At 31.6% G+C, this 9,614-nt stretch overlaps 2 long non-coding RNA genes across 2 annotated transcripts; one reads left to right on the top strand and one right to left on the bottom strand.

Moving 5' to 3' along the window:
- The first annotated feature begins 213 nt into the window (after positions 1-213).
- On the top strand, positions 214-1,849 carry LOC107919783 (uncharacterized). The gene is made up of 3 exons (XR_001690449.2): positions 214-308; positions 784-867; positions 1,503-1,849. It is a non-coding gene; the product is annotated as an uncharacterized lncRNA (long non-coding RNA).
- Positions 1,850-6,430: 4,581 nt separating this feature from the next.
- On the bottom strand, positions 6,431-8,369 carry LOC121225086 (uncharacterized). The gene is made up of 4 exons (XR_005922906.1): positions 7,806-8,369; positions 7,607-7,678; positions 7,446-7,513; positions 6,431-6,600 (listed from the first exon to the last, which is right to left on the bottom strand). It is a non-coding gene; the product is annotated as an uncharacterized lncRNA (long non-coding RNA).
- Between the last annotated feature and the right edge of the window lie 1,245 nt (positions 8,370-9,614).

Raw genomic sequence — 9,614 nt, 5'->3', positions numbered from 1 at the left:
AGAGATTTAATAGCGAAAAATGTAAAAGTGACTTGCTAATTGTTAAAGTACTAGGGTGATATGACTTGCATGATGTAGGTTCTTATATTGAAATTATACCTTTGAATTTTTGGATGGAAATAAATGCCTAAGGTTGGTGGATTATAAATGAAACCATAAAGGCTAAATAGGGAAATGTAAAATTTAAGTAATGAAATAATAAATAAAAGTAAGAAAATGAAGCCATTATGTCCATCTTTGGACGATACTAACAAGAAAAGAGAAAAAAAATTGGAGATAGGGTTCGGCCATGAATTTGGGTGATTAAGGTATGCATTTTGATTTATTTTTGATAATTTCCATGTTTTTATGATTGTTGTTTAACATATTATTAAGCCCATGCCTCAATTTTTGATTTGGATGAAGATTGTGAGATAGGTCATTGATAAATTTATGAATTTAATGATGTTAATTGATGAATTATTAAAGATAGGTGTTAGATTAATATGTTTTGTATTGAGATTTTTGATGAATATAAGTATTTTGAGTTAAATTGTGAAAATGAAAAATGGAGGGGCTAAAATGTGAAATAAATGAAATATGTAGGCTTATATGGGCTATAGGAAGATTCGGCCAAGCTAGGGAATTTTTTAAATTGTGTGTATTTTGAGTTTTTTTTAAATAGGGACTAAATTGTAAAAAATGTAAATTTTAGGGGATAAAGTGAAAATTTCCCAAATTATGTGTTTGTGGATGAAATTGAGTGAATATGTTAATAAACAAGACAAATTTGTATTAATTTAGATCAAGAAAAGAGGAAATCGAAATTGAATCAGGGGAAATCTAAAGTTCCCGAATAGTTGCCCAATTCATTCGCATTCGTCCGAGGTAAGTTCGTAAGTAAATTGTTGAAGTTAAATTACTATATTTATTTAAAGGGTATTTGAAATCTAAATGTGTTTGCTGTACTTTAATATGCCGAATTGTATTTGAAAATTGATGATTAATTATGAGTTCTACTTGGTTGATTTATGACATTCGAAAGATATACGAACTATAGAAATGTTTAAATGTGACATTGTGTAAGACCACATCTGGGATGTTGGCCTCGATTTGATATTTACGTATAAGACCATGTCTGGGACATTGGCATCGTATATAATTACGTGTAAGATCCTGTCTGGGACAATGGCGTCGATATGTAATTACATGTAAGACCACGTCCGAGACGTTGGCATTGTACGAGCTTCGTGCAAATATTCGAGTATCCTTTTTGTTTTTGAATGGTATATGCATCTGTAAATTAAAATGTTTTATTTTTTTTTGAAACATGGTAAGTAGTACTCGAAATAATGAAGTAACTTATACATGTTATAAAAGGTAAATTATATGTATATATATGACTATTTATATTCGGCCAAAGATAAAAAAATGTGGTTAATGTCTATATATATATTTTATTTGCTTACGACTTACTAAGCTCTCTAAGCTTACGTTGTGTGTATTCATTTGATGTATTATAGACTTTTAGAAAGCTAGTTACGAGTTCGGGGATCGCCAAGGAAGTTCATCACACTATCGACCGTTATTTTGGTATTTTAAAAGCTTGAATTATAAATCTTTGGCATGTATAGGCTAGTGTTTATTTGCCTAAATTTTAAAGTGAATATATATATGTAGCCATGCAAATATGGCTTGTTGTTGATTTTAATTAAGATATGAATCGGCCTTGTATTTAGATTATTTTGAAAGTAAGTTTCAAGATATATCTTATGTGATTAATAGTCTTGTAATTCAATCTAGGAAATGAAGTAGATGTTGAATGCATTTTGAATTATGATATGTAATTATAATTTGTCTTATAAGTGGCTTAGAAATGTTGATTGAGTAGGTATGAATTCGGCATGGTACTTAAACCAAATTGGGGACTATGTTACATGATTTATTATGTGATTATAAAGTTTGTTTTTAAGAGTTGAAAATAATTGAATGAATTAATTTGGGAATTAGTCGAATTGTGCATTAGGAAATTTGTTAATAATGAAATTTCTTTGATTATTTGTAAGTTGAAATTGTATAAATGTTGGGTTTGATTTGAATTTGTGATTCGGTAATAGTGATTTAATTATGTAATTATTTGTTTAGTTAAATGTTAATATGTAAATTTGTTGTATTCGTTATATGTGAATTATGCTATACCATGATTACTTGAGTCAAATTGAAATGGTAAGATTCATTATTTGGATGATTTAAAAATGTTGCATAATATGTATTCATATATTGGGTTAAAGAATTAAATTCATATTAATAAGTATATGATAAGATTCATGTTAAGTATTGATTTTATTTTGGATGACCGAATATGCGAATGACTGATTAGTGTATGTATAATTGTATAATGTGAATTGGTTATATAGGTTTGGGTGATAAATGAGAATTGAAGAAAATGTTTAGGTCAATTTTTGCTAGCCGAATTGTTGAGTAGTAAGTTAGTTTTGAATGATAATTTGATACATTGTGAAATAAGTGAACAAGCATAAGTTGATTCGGCATTTGTATATTTGAATTAAAATGACTTGATTTGATTTCATGATTATGATATAAACATGCAGTATTGGTTGTGTAAATAGTTAATAAGCGAATCAAATATTGATTTATATTCGGATTACAATATGTTAATTTAGCAATTTTAAACTTATGAAGTTACTGATTGTAAAATGGTTAACTTTATTATGTCTATGAAATGACATATTTTGGCCTATGATTGGATGGCATGCTTTTTGTACTATTCATGTGATTGATTTGGATAGCCGAATAAATAAAGAATAAATTTGCTAATTGTGTTTAAATTTCGATATGGTGATTAGTCTATGATATTATTTATGGATAATTCAGCATTGGTGGATATTACAGCTTTTGGTTTTTGTCGTGATTAGTGCATGTTTTAATAAAGCTAAATGTGCATAGAATATGTTTAAATTATGAAATGTTATGTTTGTTAAAAGTTTTAAGACTCGATTTTAGGTTAAGTCACGAGTATTGAGGTGTTTAAATCTTAGTTGTGAAATGAAATGACCATCTGTATGAACTTTCATATGACTAGTAATGCCTCGTAACCCTAGTTCAGCAACGGATACGGGTTAGGGGTGTTACATCCTCATACTCTAGACCAAATTGGGGTAAGGGTTCACGGATAGACAATGCCAATTTTGGGTTAATTCCCACCTAGATGGCTTCTCAGGGTTGTTACGCCTAGGGTTTAAGTTCTTCCTATCCCAAACAGTTAATCTATTAAGAACACCTTACATAGAAATTATTTAATCACATTTCCACTCACGAATCCCCCATAAGAGGATTAGTTCCTCATGGATTTCATAAACAAATCAAGGATAAGAGTTTAAAGAGAAATCCTGATTGTATTTAATAGATGAAGCGCATAATCCACAAAGAGATGGTCAAATCCACAAATCAGATTCTCCAATGATCATGAATGAAAAAAATGAAAATAAATATTAAGCCTAAAAAGAACTAAAAACTAAAAATTGAAAACTAAATTACAAACAAAATTTTAAGTTATGAAAGTCGTTTTTTCTCAAGTGCCTTATGAGTCTATTTATAGTGTTAGGGTTAGTCATCACCCTTAGCCTTAGGTTGGATGTCATTTTTACGTTAATTTTCATTGTGTAGACCAAAACACCCTCTACTCGGTAATGCTTTGATGTATAGGGTGGATGTCGCGATATCTAGTGCTTGTGTCGTGACATCGAAGGCAGTTTGCTTGACTTCAGGTTCAGCTTTAAGGGTGTGTCGCGACACCGAAGGTAGCCTTGGGATTTTGTCACCCTGTCCACTATGTTGCGACATTGGATTCTCATGTTGCAACATTGGACTCAAGTGGCACACATTCGGCTCGACAATATCGATGATGTATTTTTCATTTACTTATTGTGATGTAAATATAAATGTCATCAATTAAAAAATGATCAATTTTTTTTATATTTCTGTTGCAACTCATATTTGTCTTTATTAAATTTTAATGTAAATTATATGTAATTTTCATATATAATATTTTATATGAAATATGTAACTTAGGATAGGTACCTTTCTTGAACTATTGATTAATAAAGGTAAATGGATTAACTCATAAAAATGGTAAAAGTTCAATTGCCAGAGAAATTATATTTGGTACTTGAAATAACGCTTAAAGTAAAGAATTTTCTACTATATAAATGTTAGTAGATGGTGGCAAACACAATTGAAATACAAAAAGAAGAAGAAAAGAACGGATTTTGTACACAAAAAAGGAAGCATTGTAATCAATCTTATATCACTGAAAACAAATGAATGTTAGCAACATTGATGTTGATCATCTCATACATGTATATCAACCTAATTTCGCGCTTAGAACTAAGAGACCAAGTTTACTCATGTCTTTCTTTTATATGAACAAATTAGATGCCCTCATATCAATAAGAGCATTTCTTCTTCAGCCTGCGATGTTGATGTCTATAAACATCAACCTTTTTTGCTTGTGATCCCTCTTCGCTTTTGCAAAATTGAGTATCATTGACCCAAGCTTTGAAGTCTCACTCTTTGGCTCCACTTCCTATTTATTGATCATGGATATCTTGGATCCCTCTGGACAGTCCTACGTCTTATGTGGGCCACAACATAAGAAGCACTTTATTGGTTTCTTTTCATTCTCAGTGACCCTCTTAGCTTCGATAGAACTCAAGATCGAACCAAGCTTTATCGGTTCTTTGTATGGCTCATCTGCCCATTTGATGATAAAAAGTGCAGATTTTATTGGACAATTCCTCACTATATGTGGACTATCATAAAGAAAGCATTTCATTGGCCCCTTTGGTTTATTGTTGGGCTTCCACTTCCCATTATGTGGTTTCCTATTACCACCATTCTTACAATTACCGTTTTCATTTTTATCATGTTCTTCACCATGGTCTTTGCTGCCATTTCTCATCTATTTGGGCTTAGAAGACTCAAACTTGTCTTTCCTTGAACCAAGCTTGACAAAGGACTCTACCTCTACTACAGCTATGATAAGTTCAATAATACCCTGTCGATGCAACTTCATTTTTACCACAACTTCAACCCAATCTCGAACCAGTAGAGTGCTTCTTTCTCACTCAGGTTTTGAAGCATCAATTCACTATAGTTTTTTACATACTCCTGAACAACGCCTTGATACGTAAGCTGACATAACTTAGCTTGAGCCTCCTTCTTGGCATATTGTGGGTAACACTGCTTCTTCAATTATTTTTGGAACTCCTTGCAAGTCCCAATCGTGATCCCACCTTGTTTCTTATCTTTGGGCCTACCATGCCACCATTAGAGAGTGACATCAGTAAAATAAATTAGAGAAGTATTTCGTTGGATCCGGTGCCTTAAGTGTAGTATTTTCGTCTATGTACACTTTTATTTTTTCAAACAAATTGGTTTAATAAAATTATTCATAAATTGCATTAATATTCTTTTTATATGGTCCTAAATGGTTTTTGCATGCAAAGCAAAATGAAACCAAATATTAGCTTACTAGTTATCTAATATTTAACTAATAGTAAGTGGTATTACGTGGTCGAGTCATAATACAAAAAGATAGCTTATATTAGTAAATGAACCTGAACATGTCTTTAGGTTATTCGAAAATAGCAAACCGTTTGAAAGAATAATATGTTGTCTATGAAGTCCAATTAGAGAGATGCTTTGTCTTGGGCATCGGAGCAGATGACCCTCGGAAGATAAAAAACATAAATGTGATTGACTAGGCTGACAATACATCGAACATGATCCAAGTAGAATAAATCCTGAATCTATTTAGGAATTTATTCACTTGTGACGTTCAAGTGTGACATACCTTAATCTTGAGTAGATGATGGACTATGTATACGTGACTCATGGGTAAATGATATCCTCTTATTGACATTAAATGATAGATGAAAAGTAAATGTGATCACGATTTGTTTTTCTTTGTGATGAAAGACTTAATTACTATTTGATAGTAATTGATTTTTCTTGAAGAAAGATGTTGTAACACCAAACTCAGCCTAGACGTTGTGTCCGAATCTCAGAGGTCACATTAAAATTGTTGAAAACATTTACTTATTGAATGCAACTAGGTTGCAATTGTTTTTACAAAAATCTTTAAATTTAAATATCGACTAATTTTGTTTTTAGAAAACACTTATTAAAACATGTATATGTGAGAAGTTTATGACCATATCAAAATATTGTATTAAATCATTTGAGCAAAAGTTTTGTAATATTTTTAATGGTTTTTTTTAAAAAATGATATTGATAAAAAAATTTTGCAACCGACTTTTGAAAAATATTTAGAAAAATGACAAATTATAAGCTTGTTTAAAAGCAAGTAAAAATCATAAATAATCTAAAGGATTTTAATAATTCAAAACATTTGTGAACTCATCAATCATGCATGCATGATAGTTTAAAATGGTAAAATAAAGAAACAACTCAATTATAAAGTCCAATGTCCCAAAGTCCAAAATAACAGCCAAAAATAGTTCATAAACCCATTATTAAAAACATCCAACCAAGAGGCTCCTCCAAATGCTGAGTCCATGCCCTAAGTTTGTGTATTACCTGAAAGGTTATGAAACTAATCGGGTGAGCTTTTAAAGCCCAGTGTGGGTCTTACTTCAAGTTAAATAACAATAAACACATATTCATCATATAACATAATCAAATTTCATGCACATGATCATGGCAGTGCAATTTTTGTAAAACAATTATGAAAGTTTTTATAAAACATTCTACCTATCACCGCTACGCTCCAAAAAGAGTTCCCCAGAACTCCTCCATCCAAACACTCCAATGTGGACGAAGCCACCAATATTTGCAAACAAGCCACCATATAGGTTGTTGACGAAGCCACCATGTAAGTTGTAGATGAAACCACCAACTCTTTCTCCTTACAATATCCCCCCTCATGCATGTGATATGGTCATAATGAACATATATAAACATTTTACTCATTTCAATATATCACTTGTCACATTGGGCATGTTGAAAATACAAATCAGATAATATCATGTAAGGTATGTTTTAACATACAAATCGGATAATATCATGTAGGGTGTGTTTAGTATGCAATCAAATCTCAATTTTAATATCGATGGCATGATTTATATATTATGCCTATAATATAATGTCATCATATCACACGTCATGAGAAATGGAAATATGCACATAATTTCACAACATTCATCAAATCACATCAAATAACACATACGATCCTTTAGACGATCAGTGCGAAGTACGTACTTGAGTATCACCTTTTTTATGGATCTAACATCCCTTTTTGAATACTTAGTGTATTCTCAACATTTGATATTATGAATATTTTTAACAAGGTTTCAATTCTAAATAAATATATTTTATTTGAAAACAAATCTCATATATAGTTTTTGTAGTAAGTTAACTCACACCTGATTGTAGATCCAAAGCAATACACCAATCTAAGAACGCCCACACTTGGATCTAATCGATAAGTTACCTACTTATCAACAAAAGCGATCTTTCATTAGGGAGGTTGTTTTAAACATTCTATGGCATAAGTCCATTTAATAACACTCCGATCAATACTCACCCTTATAGAATTCAATCGTAATATGATCTCGTTCCCAACATTAGTAACTCTCAAGGTTGGTATCGATCGACCCTTCAACAAAAAGTAGTATACGATATGTTAACATTTGAAGGAAACTATATGGTGGCCTCTATATACGTTCAGCCTAAAGGAAAAGGAGAGAGGAATAAGTGGTTTTTCATTCCACTACCATACTCACCCTAACTCGATTGAATCGGAAGGGATATTGGATCATCGGGGTCTTACGTCGGAGAGGAGATTGAGTTTAGAGAAAAATCACTTAAAAGAATGAGTCAAGATACAACATTTAAATAAATTAATTTAATACTAAGGGAAATAAGGATATAGGATTTCAATTACTAAAGAGGATGAAAGAGGTCCAAAAAATAGTGAAGAAAATAAAAAGGTCATCGAAGCTGTCGAGGCGCGGCGGCGGTGACGACGAGAACCTGATGAATGAGGAGAATGAGGGAGAGAGGGATGTTGCAGCACTAGAGTAAAGGAGGAAAAAATTAAAAAAAAAAGAGAAAATAAAATGGGTGTAGAGAGGAAAAAGAATTATTTACGATAGTGACGCAGAGCGGTGGTTACGGTAGTGTATGGTGGTGCAAAGGGAGGTGTTGGAGAAAAAATAGATGGAGTGAGCGGTGGAAAAAAAGAGGTCTGATGGTGGTTTGGTTTGTAATGGGCAATGAAAGAGAGGAGAAAAGCTAAGGTAAATGTGGTGGAAAAGATGGCCAAAATAAAGAAAATGGAGAGAAAGGGAGGAGCTAGAGAAAGGGGCGACAATATGGGGAAGTGAATAAGAAAAAAAATATTCAATAGGTGAAAATAATTGTGTGGGTACAATAAATCGGTTCATAAGGTAAGGATGTAGAAAAGGGCATGTGGATGGGACAAAGGAGCAAAAAGGGGATCATGCTTTTAAAAATAAGGCATGTTGACTTGACAAAAAGGAAAGAATCCTCTCCATGCAAGGCAACATGTATGGACGGAAAGAACGATTGGCACATGTTAACATTTTCAAAAATATTAAATTAAAAAGTGGAGAATGTGGAGACTTGAACCTAAGACCCTTAGGATATTTTTAAAGCACTTAACCACTAAGCCATTTCACTTCCTTATTTTTAATTTAATAGAAAATATTTAAAACATGGAATGTGACATTTGTTAAGGTTGGAAGCAAAATTACACCACATAGAAAATAATAAGAGGGAAGGGATTCAAACACTGATCATCAAGGACAACTCCACCACTACTCAATCACTAAAAAAATTTGGGCGTGACCACTCTCGGTTCATTAACCTAATTTCTACTAACCCAGTTTTTGGGATGTGACAGGTGTAATGGTTACCATGAGATAAAATAGGATCATATTGGGAGAGTGAATTTATCTCAAAGAAACGAAGAATATCCTATAAGGGTTATTGGACGAGCACTAATCAAGTAGCTTTCGTAATGGTATGTTCTTAGTGAAAGCTCAGTCACAATACTATAGTAGAATGACTTTGTAATTAAATGAGTTTATAATTAATAGAAAAAAGTTGGAACTTAATTATAAATCATTTGTGTCCTAATTACATATGTCCAATCGGTCCCTCTACTAGCCTGTTGAAACCATAAATGAATTGCATATTGAATTAAATAAATAGAAATGGATAGAAATGATATAGTTAAAGAAATGAGTTACATTTGGTTTATTGTTTAAGTAAATAATTGAAGTTCGAAAATAGAATTAAGTTAATTGGTCATTATGAATTAGTTTAGTGTAGAAATTAAATATATTTTCTCATGTATTCTTTTATGGTAAATTCATAATGACTTTAATAGAATTAGAGTTAGGCAAGGAAAATTATTTAATGAAAAAAGTAATTTATTTCAATTAATTTAATAAATAATGTCTATTTTGGGAAATAGAAAAACATGTATTGTGTTAGATTGAATTATAAAATGTTGGTTAAAAGTCCAGAAGCATGTATAATTGGTCCCGATACAGGAGAGGCCCCAA

Source organism: Gossypium hirsutum, chromosome D13, assembly GCF_007990345.1.
Source record: "Gossypium hirsutum isolate 1008001.06 chromosome D13, Gossypium_hirsutum_v2.1, whole genome shotgun sequence".
Classification (NCBI taxonomy): Eukaryota; Viridiplantae; Streptophyta; class Magnoliopsida; order Malvales; family Malvaceae; genus Gossypium; species Gossypium hirsutum.
The sequence above is the reverse complement of the archived record's forward strand: the minus strand, read 5'-3'. Positions and strand labels throughout refer to the sequence as shown.